The sequence below is a fragment of the Giraffa tippelskirchi genome, chromosome 7 (genome assembly GCF_054371585.1).
Source record: "Giraffa tippelskirchi isolate mGirTip1 chromosome 7, T2T-mGirTip1v1.2.pri, whole genome shotgun sequence".
Taxonomy (NCBI): Eukaryota; Metazoa; Chordata; class Mammalia; order Artiodactyla; family Giraffidae; genus Giraffa; species Giraffa tippelskirchi.
The window spans coordinates 143,605,342-143,618,938 of NC_137281.1; the positions used below are offsets into that span (position 1 = coordinate 143,605,342).

The 13,597-nt window shown below is 43.8% G+C and overlaps 1 protein-coding gene and 1 long non-coding RNA gene across 8 annotated transcripts in view; both read left to right on the forward strand.

The window, feature by feature from the left end:
• The window catches only part of RGS6 (regulator of G protein signaling 6), a 588,674-nt gene that overhangs the window by 77,390 nt on the left and 497,687 nt on the right, over positions 1 to 13,597 (forward strand). The gene's annotated exons all lie outside the window — the stretch shown is intronic.
• Positions 6,741 to 13,597, forward strand: part of LOC145513243 (uncharacterized) — a 60,263-nt gene continuing 53,406 nt past the window's right edge. Inside the window, exon 1 of the long non-coding RNA XR_014059232.1 lies at positions 6,741 to 9,941. This is a non-coding gene — a long non-coding RNA (uncharacterized LOC145513243). The remainder of the gene's footprint in view (positions 9,942 to 13,597) is intronic.

Genomic DNA, 13,597 nt, shown 5'->3' on the forward strand with positions numbered 1-13,597 from the left:
TTCATCATGTCTTAAGACTGGTATGTTTTTGTTTCACACAGTGTTTCTTTTATTATTTCTATTGATAAACATATCAAGCCTGTAAAACAGGATGGGACTCTGTATGACAGACAGGTATGTTCCCAGCACTGATGTTGAATGAATGCTAACTATTTTTTTCCCCAAGCCAATTAGTAGTGTGAGCTTAAGCTTCAATGATGCAGGTTAACCATTAACCAGCTCAGACCACAAATCAGATGTGAAGATGATCCCAGTTGTGCCTGGGTCAGTGTTGCACTGGAAGAAAGGAATCCAAGTGGCTGAGTTTGCATTCTCTGGCTTGGCAGGGAGTTTTCTTAAAGACTTGTATGCCTCCCAAACAAGCTGGGCATGAATTTAATTCTTCATTAAAATAAGGGCAAAACATTTCAATTTTCCCCAATTATGTAGATATTCCTTTATGTGATCAGATGCTTATATTTTGCTCTAATTTTTGTGTTCTTTCTTATTTCTCTGAAAAAAAAATGTATTTTAGGCATTCTTAAAACCCTCCCCTGCCCCCCATGCCCATATGTCACCTACTCTCCCTCTGTGGTCACGCCCTGCCAAATGCAGGGTGTGTTTAGGTTTTGTGGAGGTAGTATTTTAAAATTGACATGAATTGTATTTATTATACTGTATGTGGTTTCCCTCTGACTTTTTTTCTTTTTTTGGAGGCTTATCCACGTTGATTGGTTTAACTGCTCTGTGGTATTCCACCTTCAGAATTGTTTTGTCATACCAGGTTCTTTCAAATATATTTGAAATATATTTCAGGAATGTGGAAGCCTTGTTTTGCTTTGTTGAAATTACTCAGATGTTTTACAGATACATTATGAAAATTTGTCCTGTTATGATAATGTCTTCTCACCTACAAACATGTTATAGCTGTGTTTATTTAGTTGTTTCTTAATGTCCTTCAGTAGAATTTTGTAATTTTTGGTGTGCTTTTCTTATATATCTTTATTAAATGAATTTTTAAGTATCCTATACTCTGTATTGCTATTGTTAATGGCATCTTTTTATTATGTTTTCCTGTTGTTGTTGGTGTATAGGAACATTATTTGTTTTTGTATATCTCACTAAACTCTCATTTATTTTCATGGTTTATCTGTAGATACTCTTGCATTTCCTATGCATTCAGATATGTTAACTTTTGATAAAGATATATATATTATATATATGTATTTTTATTACATATATAAGTATTTTATACGTTTATATGATATATATATATATATATATATATATATGAAGTTTCTGTGATGAAAGGAAAACTGTCTCTCTACTGACAACATGTGTGGATTTTCCACATATTTCAATTCTCTGATTTTCTGTGGCCCAACTGGATGTCCTACAATTTAGTTCAGTTCTGGCATTAACTACCTGGAGTTAGCACAGACCCCTCAGAACTGCCCCCTCTTCAGATGCCAATTACAAGTCTGGGCCTCCCATACTTTTGACCGGTAGTTTTCAGTGACCCCCTTCTGAGTTCGATAATTTGCTAGAATGGTGCTGTTTACTTAAAAAATAATGCACAATGTGAGAGTTGTGAGTTAAGTTTTATTTGGGGCACAATGAGGACTATAGCCTGGGAGACAGCTCCTCAGATACCTCTGAGAAACTGCTTCAAAGAGGCAGGGGAGAAGGTCAGTATGTATGTGATTTTGATGAAGGGTGAATACATGCAATCAAGCACATATTTTTTGCAGAAGATTTCTGCTAGTCATGAGGAGCAGTCATTGTCATAAAGGATTTCAGTGCTTTTCTAGATATGAGGATATATAAGAATTGGGCTCATAAAATTGGCTCCTGAAAATATCTAACTATCTGAAGACTGTTCTGCCAGTTTCTCCCAGAGCACAGAGTGCCTCATTTCTGCTTCCCTCCCTGAACTCCTTTCAGGGAAATATTGAAAATCAGAGTTATAGCAGCACATGATTTAATTCTTGTAGAGGTAGATGGCTAGTGACAATGATAAGTGTCAGTTTGTACTTGGCAAAATGCAAATCTCAGGAAAGCACTGTACTTACTATCACCGGTTTATCATAGAGATCCAACTTAGGAAGAGCCAAATGAAAGAGATATAAGGGCAAGGCATGGGGGGAGGGTGAACATGGGGCTTCCGGGCTCTCCTTAGGCATACCACCCTCCCAGCACGTCCACATGGTCACCTGCCCAGAATCTCTCCAAACCCCATTCTTTGTGGTTTGTGACTCCATGCCACCAGGCTCCTCTGTCCATGGGATTCTCCAGGCAAGAACACTGGAGTAGGTCACCATTCCCTTCTCCAGGGGATCTTTCCAACCCAGGGATCAAACCCAAGTCTCCCGCATTGCAGGCATTTTTTTTTTTTTTTTTAACTATCTGAGCCATCAGGGAAGCCCATGTTGAACATCAGGAGTGATATTAACCTTTATTGTCTCATTACTGACTTTACATGGAGAGCTTGTAATGCTGTGCCATTAAGAGTGATGTTATTGAGACTTCCTTGGTGCTCCAATGGTTAAGACTTCACCTTCCAATGCGTGGAGTGAAGGTTTGATCCTGGTCAAGGAGCTAGGATCCCACATGCCACTCGGCCAAAAAACCACAACATAAAACAGAAGCAATAGTGTAACAAATTCAGTGAAAGCCTTTAAAAATGGTCCACATTAAAAAAAAAATCTTAAAAGAATGATGCTATCCATAAGCTGGTTAGCATGTACCCTTTATTGGGTTAAGAAAATGTCCTTCTAGTCTTAGATTTGTGAGAAATATTTTCTTGCTTGCTAAATTCTGTTTTCTTTAAGAAATCATAAATGAATGTTGAATTTTATCAAACATGTGTTTGATGTCTGCAATGTTTTTTTTTTTTCCTCCTTTTAAACATACCTAATTATATTCTCTCAGATTTTTCTATTATTTCCCGTTCTTGGAGCCACAATCCTCCTATTCAGTGTGGTTTTATCACTGTGAGTCTCCTGAGTCTGACTTTTCTTTGGGAATAGTCTGCAGCATGGGTTGTGGGTGTTTTGCTCTCATTTTTCCCTTGCCCATCATTGGCCCAGGACCAATTTTTATGCCTGTTTCTTAGGTTGGGAACTTCCAAACTGTAGCCTAAATTTATACTCCAGATTTCCAGAGGAGAGATATAAGGTTCAAATTTTGCAGGAAGCTTTTAGTTTCCCTCTCCTGAAGCCAGAGTTAGACAAATGAGCTGAGCTGTTAGGGAAATTTTTTTCAGCCCCCTTTTCCTGTGATCGAAGTTCTTTGCAGGGCCTTATTTTAGGCAGAATCTCTTCTCTTGGGGCAGGACTCTTGGGCTTTGCCTCCTGTTCCCAGGTGTGACTTGACATCTACACCTTTACTTCCCCTGGTTCAATGCTTTTCTTTTCCTTCCTCTGCCTTGTGGTCCCCCTCAATCCCAGGAGTGGTTGCCCAGTTGATTGCTCTGCTTATTTCTGGTTTTCAGTTATTGTTTTATTTCTGGCACCTGGTTAATTACTCCTGTTTATTGCAGGCTCAAGTATGCATTAAAAATATCATATCTGATATTTCTAGGTGCTTATAGCAGGAATGTTGGAATGTGTACATCATCTTAGCTCAGCATCTTGGTGAAATGCTGCTGCTGCTGCTGCTGCTAAGTCGCTTTAGTCGTGTCTGACTCTGTGTGACCCCATAGACGGCAGCGCGCCAGGCTCCGCAGTCCCTGGGATTCTCCAGGCAAGAACACCGGAGTGGGTTGCCATTTCCTTCTCTAACGCATGAAAGTGAAAAGTTAAAGTGAAGTCGCTCAGTCGCATCTGACTCTTCGCAACCCCATGGACTGCAGCCTACCAGGCTCCTCCGTCCATGGGATTTTCCAGGCAAGAGTACTGGAGTGGGTCTCCATTGCCTTCTCCGTTGGTGAAATGAGAGATTGTCGAATGAGAGATTGCCATATAAATGCAGTTTCAGCATTCAACACCCAAAAGCAAAACAAAACCCAGTGAAACAAAAATCAAAACTCCCAAATCAGATTGCCATATAAATGCAGTTTCAGCATTCAACACCCAAAAGCAAAACAAAACCCAGTGAAACAAAAATCAAAACTCCCAAATCAGATCCCTAAAGGAAGTAATCATGAACTAGGCAGCCTGCAAAGTCTTCTGATCTTAGCTCATGTAATTCTTACAAAGACCCCGTAACTCTTTGCAAATGGAGAAGTTGAGTAACTGGCCTAGCAGCCTGTCAGGGGGCAGAGCCAGGTAAGGAACTTGGCTTTCCCTGACATTCCCTCCTCTTCAGTGGTCTGAACATCAGTAACACTAAATATGAATTGTGCCCCTTCTCAAGGTGACTAATGAGAAGATCAACACTCTTTCCCATCTCATATTCCTAATATATTTACACAATCATCTCACCTGGTTATTCTAGAATAGACTCATGATTGTGTTTGTCTATGAGAATTTGCAATTTAGGGTGCGTTTAAATTAAAGAAAAATCTGAAAATCAGTTGCATAAGGGCTTTTAACAGTTGCAAAGCGGAACATGTATACACTTCCTTCTGAGCACAGTAAAGCGCCAGGGAATTAACAGGGGCCCATTGTTTTCCATGTTGACTTTGGAGAAATGTACCTTACTCTCTAGCCTGTTAAAACATTTTTTAAGGATGTATTATCATGCCTGTGGTTTCTGGAAGGCCACATACAGGTGAATTTTTATATCCCTTTTTGGTTCATTTACTCATCCTCTGAAATCAAGGCCTCAGCAAAGATGGAGTCAGTGGTCATCATATTTTGTGATTAGGGGTTGTTGGTGGCTGACGTTTTAGTCTCGGTTAATGGCTGAGGACTCCAGGGCACTTCAGCCTGTTCACAATCTAATTTAACAGCATCTTAATTTGAGTTGAAAAATCACCTTAGGAATTTGTGCTTGGTGCTTGTATGAGCATTTTGGAACACTACATGTTACCTGATGCTGCCCGAGAGGAGGGACTTGGGCAATCATGGCTCATCTGAGCCTTGATCTCTTGGAGGAGGTTGAGAAGTGGTAGAAGTTCTATTCTACCAGCAGCATAGATCCATATCACTATGAAATTGTGTTAATGACTTTGCCAATAGTTTTCTCAATGCACAGTAGGCATATTTGCTGGAGGAGCTGATCTTGCAATCCCCGTATATCTGGAGCAGTCAATTATGAATCTGTTAATTAGCTTGATGTTTGGTCCCCCAGCTGAGTGAGCTCTTGTGAACTCTGCCAGAACCCGAATTTACAAATGATCTGACAAGAGAAAAGGGCAAGACTGGGCCAGAGAGGCCATTATAGGTTAACTTCCTATAATCAGAAGTTTACTCAGCACAAGTGCCAGCCTTTTCTTGTTGCCACAAGATACCCGTTCTTCTCCTTTCATAGCTGCTAACCTGTCCCTGGATGAACTGGTTTTGCCTCCCGTTTTTTTGGTTGTTGTTCTCAGTATCAACACTTAAAAAAACCTATGGCCACATGGTCCAAGGCCTCCCCAGGGGCACTTCTCTTCCCTGCCTTAAAAGGCGGCCCAAATTTCTAACCTTGGAGAGTCTGTTAATTCTGCCTCTTCTTGGTAAGAAAACTGGCAGGACTCTTCCAAGGTTCAACACTTTCCATCTGCCTTTCTCTTTACAACTTTTCAGATGTTCACCAATAAATGCTAGTATTTACTGAACATGTTTTATGTGCCAGACACTTTTGAAAGCACTTTAATAACAACGCTCATATTACTCAAAGAGTCGGACACGACTGAGCGACTTCACTTTCACATTACTGAGCATCTGTTGTGTGCCAGGCACTGCTCTAGGCACCAAGGATGTGGAACAAACAAAACAAAGGTCATCCCTCTGGGAGCTTGCATTTTATTGGGCAGACAGCCAGACAGTACAACTCATCAGTAAACAAACACATATTATATCAGACAGTTACACACAGGCCCTGAAGGAGAAACAGAGGCAAGTGACAGTGTGTGTAGGGCTGGCTAGGGAAAGCTTCTTGGGTGGGGAGAGAGCAGAGTCTCCGAGGAAATGAAAGACCAAGCCAGCTGGGCTTCAGGTCTCCTCCCTGAGTCTTGCTGACTCAGAGCCAGTGGGATTGGGAGTCCTTCCCTTCTCTCTCTGCTCACCGCATCACTTACTTTCCAGATCCTAGTCTCTAGGCTTGAGCCCCAGCCCTTCCCTCCTCTTTCCTTATTCAGTCACCAAACCTTTTTGACTTTCCTTGGAAGTCTTTGTGGCATCCTTTCCACTGCCTTTGTGGAAAGGAAACCACTGCCTGGCTGAGAGCCTTGCTGGTCCATTTTAGAATGACTGTGGAAGTAGAAGTTGCTCAGTCATATCCCACTCTTTGCGACCCCATGGACTGAAGCCCGCCAAGCTCCTCTGTCTATGGGATTCTCCAGGCAAGAATACTGGAGTGGGTTGCCATTTCCTTCTCTAGGGGATCTTCCCGACCCAGGGATTGAACCTGGGTCTTCTGCATTGCAGGCGGATTCTTTACTGTCTGAGCCACCAGGGAAGCCCTGAATGACTGTAACTGATTCTTAAGCATTCTCTCTGGGCTTCTAGGCTCTCTTCTCACCAATCTGTTATCACTCAAATGCTGGAATATACATGCCATTGTTTGTTTATTCAGGGCACTGGATCCCCACAGGAAATTATTATGATTATATTATTATCCCCATTTTACAGATAAGGAAACAGACTCCTTCAGAGTCACTCACTGATCCAGTAAACAGTTCAATCAGAATTGACCTCAGGTCCAGCTGAATCCACAGGAGTCTTCTAGCCAGGAGCCCAGGCTGCTTCTCTCCTACTCTGGTGTGTGATCAAGACCCTGCTTTGATCTCTCCTTTGCTTAGAATCTTTCGTGCTTCCCATCATCTGTGGGGGAAAGTTCAAACGTTTTGAAATAGTTTTCAAAGTCTTTCACCACCGGGCCAGGCTTCACCTGTCACCCAGTTTTATCTCTGAATTCTTTCCTATTGACAACTTCTGCCAGACACACACTAGTGTGTCCCATTGGCAAGCACAGCTACACCTGTGCTCACACAGTGGGCACATTTTCAATTTCTTTGTGTTAACTCACCCACCACGCACCAGCTCAGACTGCCTCCTCTCTTGCCTTCATCTGTGTCCGTCTTTATCTCCAGCCTCAGAAGGAGTGTCCTGTTTTAAGCCAATCCTAACATCCGAGCATGCTCTGGGCCATCCTTTGACCACTGGTAGTCTTAGTTCTGATCACCAACTGGCCATTCCCATTGATTTCCGTAGTACTTTTCTGTGTGTGATCCTAAAATATTGAGAAAACTTATATGTCCAAAATGAGCATAACTTTCTAAGGAAAGGTCTTGGGAGATACATACTTATTTCACTCAACATTTTCAGAGCTCAGAACACATTTGGAGGAGCCCCCTTTGCTAAATTGCCTTCTAGCTACCCAAGAAAGTCAATTTCCTTCTTTTAATAGCTGCAACTCATTTTTGGACCCATGATGACATGAATCCAGTTAACTCACCCATCTGAATCATCAGTAGGGACTCCATTTAAAATCTGACAATTTCCCTAAATCAGATCCTTCCTCCCGAGATTAAAAGTAGATATTCACTAGAATGTGCCCCAGGAAATTCTGAAATAAGGGTTCTGAAAATGTTGGTTTAAAATGCCAGGGGCTGAAACTAGGAGAAAGGCAGGACTGGAATCTTCCTCTCATTCCTTGATTCACTGTCCCTCACTTACCTGCCTCTTAGCAGAAGGCAGAAAAGGAAACATGGAGGGAAAAGGGGAGCTAAGCAAGAGACAGTTTGAATCATGGGGACCAGTTAAAACTCACAAAAAAGAAAATGAACAAAATTTTCTGCTGAATCCAAGCCTTCCTCAGGGGAGGAGGGAGCAGGAAATTTAATTTTGAAAATGGAATGAGGACCTGTCCATTGCAATTGGAAAGATGAATGATAGGGACAGGAGAAATGAGATGGAAAGGCCCTGGGACAGAGGAGTGCCATTTATTTGCAAATAATTTTCTACAGATGAACGAGAGGATTGCCCAAAGAGGGAGGCTAAGGAATAGAGAGCTTGGTCCAGTTTGGATCAAGAGCTTGGTCTCGTTTACTCTCCTGGTTATAAGCAACACCACTACTCCATACTTTTCTCTACAATGAACTCGCTGAGAGCTGCCACTGAATTTTATTCTACTGTATACATCCAGTACTTAGTGCTTGTCTGGGCCCTACTAAGGACTCAGTGCATATTTGCTGAGTGAATAAATACAAAATACTTGGTTACTGGAAGAGGTTGAGAGAATCCTTCTGCGTTATAGTTTCTGATAGTGGCCACCAGGCGGTGCCTTCCTAAGTAAAAGTGGCTCAGTTAAATCCGATTCCGCGACCCCTGGCCGACTCCGCGAGCCTGTAGTCTGCCGGGCTCCTCTGTCCGTGGAATTCTCCAGGCAAGAATACTGGAGTGGGTCACCGTTCCCTTCTGCACAGGATCTTCCCAACCCAGGGACTGAACCCAGGTCTCCTGCATTGCAGGTGGATTCTTTTTGTCTGAGCCACCAGGGAAGCCCTTCTAAGAGCAGGAGCAAATGAGACCTTGAATCTCAGGTGGAAATTTTGAGAGAAGTCTTAGGTCTCGCCTGGAACTTGTGTGGAGTGTGTGCCCTCTGGCAATTCATCACACTCTCTTACTCCTCTTGTCAGATGTGCCTGCAGAGTTCAGACAAATGGCTAGCCCTGACTTTCTTCACTTGGGTCCGTGTCACAGGAGGCCCGCAAGAATCCTTCAGGAAGGTTTCATTTATGGCTAACCTTTGGGATGTGAGACCCATCCCACCCCAGGCCACTGTGTCCCGTGGGTTCCTGTTGTTTCCTGTTACCCTCCCTGCTCACCCAGAGAACATGTACTCCCATGGAGGCTGTATTTTCTCTGACCTCTTCCCCCAAAGTCATTTATGGCCTTACACCCAGCTCTGACAGCCTGTGGGTTGAAGCACTAGGTACCTCTGCCTACTTTAAGCTGCTGCCTGGTGGATCTCTGCCCTGTGCCTGTGGTTTATATGTTTACAGTCTCAGAACAGTTCCACAAGACAGGCAGAGAGCAGAGTGGCAGCTCAGCAGGCTCGCAAAGTGACATGGCCAGTCCTTGGGAGAGGAGATTCAAGCCCAGGGCCAGCTGCCCATGGGCCTTGGTGCATTTCACATGGAGTGAATGCAGTTCATGTATGGGTATCTGCATGTATCAATCCATGCAGATCCAGGGCCAATAATGACGTAACAACATCCACATCCCGTGAAGCTAAGTCTTCTAGGAGAATAAGTGTATCAGCAGACACCCTCAGCTCTGGTCAGTGCCTCTCAAACAGTGCCAAAGGCGTAAATTCTCAGCCTCCTTTGTGCCCTTATACCTAACTAAAGGTCCTAGAGGTTTTGACTGACAAGAGCTGGGGATGGGATGCTGAGCGAGATTGTATGTGTTTTTGTGTGTGAGTATGTGTGTGTGTGTGTGAGAGAGAGAATGTTAAATTTTATGACCACCTAGAAAATGATAATTTTTGTCCAGATTTGATTTGGGCAAAGCCATAGAGTACATGGACTTTATCTTGAATCTCCAGCCCCACAGAGCCCTTTGCCTGCAAAGAGCCAATTTGGTGTCTGAGTGCCCCCATCAAAACTTAACCTGTCCTGTGTCTCATTGTCTCTGGTTTCTGCTACATAAATTGCAATAAATTGTACAAGGTTAATCAAAGAAATAGATCAACATATGTGTGCATGCACTCTCAGTCGTTTCAATTCTTTGTGACCCCAGGGACTGTAGCCCGCCAGGCTCCTCTGTCCATGCGATTTCCCAGACAAGAATACTGGAGTGGGTGGCCATTTCTTTCTCCAGGAGATCTTCCTGACCCAGGGATCGAACCTGGCTCTCCTACATTGGCAGGTGGGTTCTTTCCCAGCTGAGCTACGGTGGAAACCTGGATCAACATAAAGCACTTGCTAAATAGTGTTTCTTTTGGGAGAAAATGATTTAGCTTAAACTATCTCCAGGCAGAGGGGATGCCACTGTTGGGAATATCAGGAGTGATGGGTCTGTGAGGTGACGGGGCAGTGGGGTGAGGAGGAAGAAGAAAGGCAGAAACCCTAGGGTCATGATGGAGGCCGAGGTGAAGGGCAGACCGGAGGAAGGGGGATGGGAGGAGATGGGGTCAGGAGTGCCTCTTGGAGTCTTTTATTTCAGACCTTACTCTATGCCTTTTACTGGGCCCAGCATGATCCTTCTGGGCTTTTATGGGCTTCAGTATCTACTTTGAGCCTTTCAGGAACTCTCCACATAGTAATATATGTGATTTATGCCTTTGAACACTTAATGTGCTAGAAACTGGGCATTATTTCCACAATCCTCAGAGAAGCCTTGGGGGAGGTACTGTTATTCTTTCCTCCTACCCTTCTTTCAGTGAATGAAATGGAGATTCAGGAAGTCCATAAGCTAGTAGTAAATGTTAGAGCCAAAATTCAAAGCCAGGACTATGTGATTATAAAGCCATGCACTCAACAGCTATATTGTGCTGTGAGAAAAACGTGGCAAATCTTAAAATAGCAATCATTATGAGTAATCTTGCAACCCCCCACCCCAACTGATTTATTCATTCAATATGAATGTGCCAGGTGTAGTAGGTACAGGGGGTATAAGATGAATGAAACAGGCAAACCTAACTGCTTGGAGTTTATTCTCAGAGAATAATAAAAGTTCCCACAAACTTAGGAAAAGTCTGATTGTTCTGTGACCATGGTAACAAGTATCCAGCAGAACCAATTTTCAGTCTGTTCATTTGGTCAACAACAACACTTGTCTTTGTGAAAGCTGGTTTTAAAACCAACTGGTGTCAGTCCACCACTTCTGAAAGTCAGCTAATCAGAGACAGATGCTGTCCAGAAAACTTGCCAATCAACATGAACCTTACCTGAATACCCACCTGATGTCAACCCAGCCTCTGAGCATCTGTGAATCACACTGTTCCATGCTTTCCAAAGCCCTCTGTGACATTAGTCACCTGTTCTGCTTGAAGAGACCTTTTGGCCAGCACAGCTCTTGTTATCTGAGCAATAAATTCAGCCTTATGGTTCGATTTCAGATCCTGAGTAGTGTTCTCATTGTCCTGTGACAAAACAGATAGGTACACACATGTCAGGAGGTCTGACTGCAGAGAAAACAGCACTGGAAGAGGTTGGAGTATGACAGGACAGGAGGCTCTGGAGAGCCTATTTGGTGGTAGAAGATTTGCAGAGAGTCCAGAATGAATTAAGAAGGGTCCGTGCGTGCGTGTCTGGTCACTCAGTCGTGTCCGACTCCTTGCAACCCCATGGACTGCAGCTCACCAAGCTCCTCTGTCCATGGAGATTCTCCAGGCAAGAATACTGGAGTGGGTTGCCATGCTCTCCTCCAGGGGATCTTTCCAACCCAGAGATTGAACCCAGGTCTCCTACATTACAGGCAGATTCTTCACCAGCTGAGCTACCAGGGAAGCCCCAAGAAGGGTCCCAGCATGTGCAGATCTAGACCTAGAGCTTTTAGAGAGAGGCAAGGGCCCCAGAGGAAGAGAGGATGCCCTGGGCATTGGGAAGAAGGAGAAGAGGCTGGAGTGGAAATGGGTGGAGGCCGATTCTCCAGGGCTTTAGGAGTTTGGACTTTGCTCCAGATATAACGGGAAGGCAGGAAACTACCCGAGAATGGACTGTGCCCTCTGCTTTTAAAAGAATGTGCACATATTTGCGCATGTGTCACACACACACACGTTCGGAACTGGAAGATCCTTTAAGTCTGTCATAGTGGTTAAGCCCTGGCACGTGTGAGTCAGGAGGTCCTCTGCTGTGCTGCCTCTGCCCACACCCTCCCCTTCGAGTCCCAGAAATGGGGTGATTTCTCTACCACCGATGGGGTCCAGTGACAGCTGATCAGTGATATAAAAACTATGCGTCTGAGAGATGGTCGACTTCATTGTAAGGCTGCCGTGTTGTGTCAGCTAAGTGGTCGGAGGCCACAGTAAGGCCCCAAACTACTGAAGCCTGCTCAAGTCCCAAGCTGAGGTTGGTCTGCTGCTAAATACATTAGCCAGTTGTTTTTCTTAGTCATTACATGAAAAGCCTGATGTCTGTTTCTCAATCAGGATTTATCCAGATGACCATTGTTATGGAGGGTCCTTAGAAGACTGAAATAGGCTCTGTTTTTATTCCTGTTACATAGTTGTTCTTCAGAAGATTGTCACCTGACCATCCTTTGTGGGGCTTGTCTTTTGTTACTTCGTGAAGCCTCATGTCAGTTGCTGTAGCATGTGAGTGTCACATGCTCATTGTTTTCGTCTGGGGACTGCTGCTGCCCTGGAGGACTGCTTGCAGGTGCTGCGGCTTCTGCTGAGGTTGCCATTGGGTTTATGCTGCTGTGTGGTGACAAGGCCAACCTGGCAGTTCTGTGGGGATGATGGGTAGGCTACTCTTTCATTCCTGGCTGCTTTGCTCTTCCAAAAGCATTAACTCCAATTCAGCTGGAAATCATTCTCCTTTTCATCAGCCCCAACTTCTGAACCCATTCCTCCAGCCACGCCTCCAGACTGCTCTGGATACTTTGCGGGCGGGGGGTGGGGTGGTGGTGGTGGTGGTGTGTTGCTTATTCTTGCTTGAATTGCAGCCTGGTTTGTAGACACTCTCTCCCTAGATTGGCAGTTGTTGGCAGAATTCCCAAGTACCCGTTACATCATTGAGTGGAAGGAAATAAAAAGACAAGCAAGGAACTAGTAGAGCTGAGAGCAGAGCCCTTTATCATTCTTCCTTCTTAGCTAATACGTCTGTTATCTTGGAAAGGACAATTTATTTAAACATATTAAAGACTGTGGATAGTGACTTTTATGTTTGTCATAGTAATAGCACTGCTAATGCTACACTTCAAGGTACAGTGAATAAACCTTTGAAGAAATATCCTCATAATATGGTTTCAGAGGACATGCATCCTTCTGGAACACATTGCTAAAGTAGAGTTGTTGTTTTTAAAATTAGCACGGAGAGACCCTGTTCCAAGGCTGTATCTGTGCTCCACTGTAATTTGTCTGTAATGGGTATGAAGTCTTGTGTGATTCAGCATGGATAGCTGAAATAGCTAGAGAAAACTTAATGCTTGTTTGTTTTTGTGGTTCTGGTGAATTTCTCAGAAGATGAGTTGAAAAATCGACAAGGGTTGACTCTTCTCATTGTTGCTTCTGGTTGTATGATGAGTCAAAAAGCATGTACTCTTCTTGAAGTCTTTCTGCCAGTTCCTTATTTATAGATCATGTTATAATTGAAAAGAATCTGCCTGCAATGCAGGAGCCCCAGGTTTGATCCCTGGGTTGGGAAGATCTCCTGGAGAAGGAAATGGCAACCCACTCCAGTATTCTTCCCTGAAAAATCCAATGGACAGAGGAGCATGGTGGGCAACAGTCTGTGGGGTTGCAAAGAGTTGGACACAACTGAGCGACTAACACCACTTTCCACTAACACTCAAATAGTTGGTGTCATAAAAAGTAGAATTCCTATGACATATGAGCCAGTTTCTAGCATCATACTGAT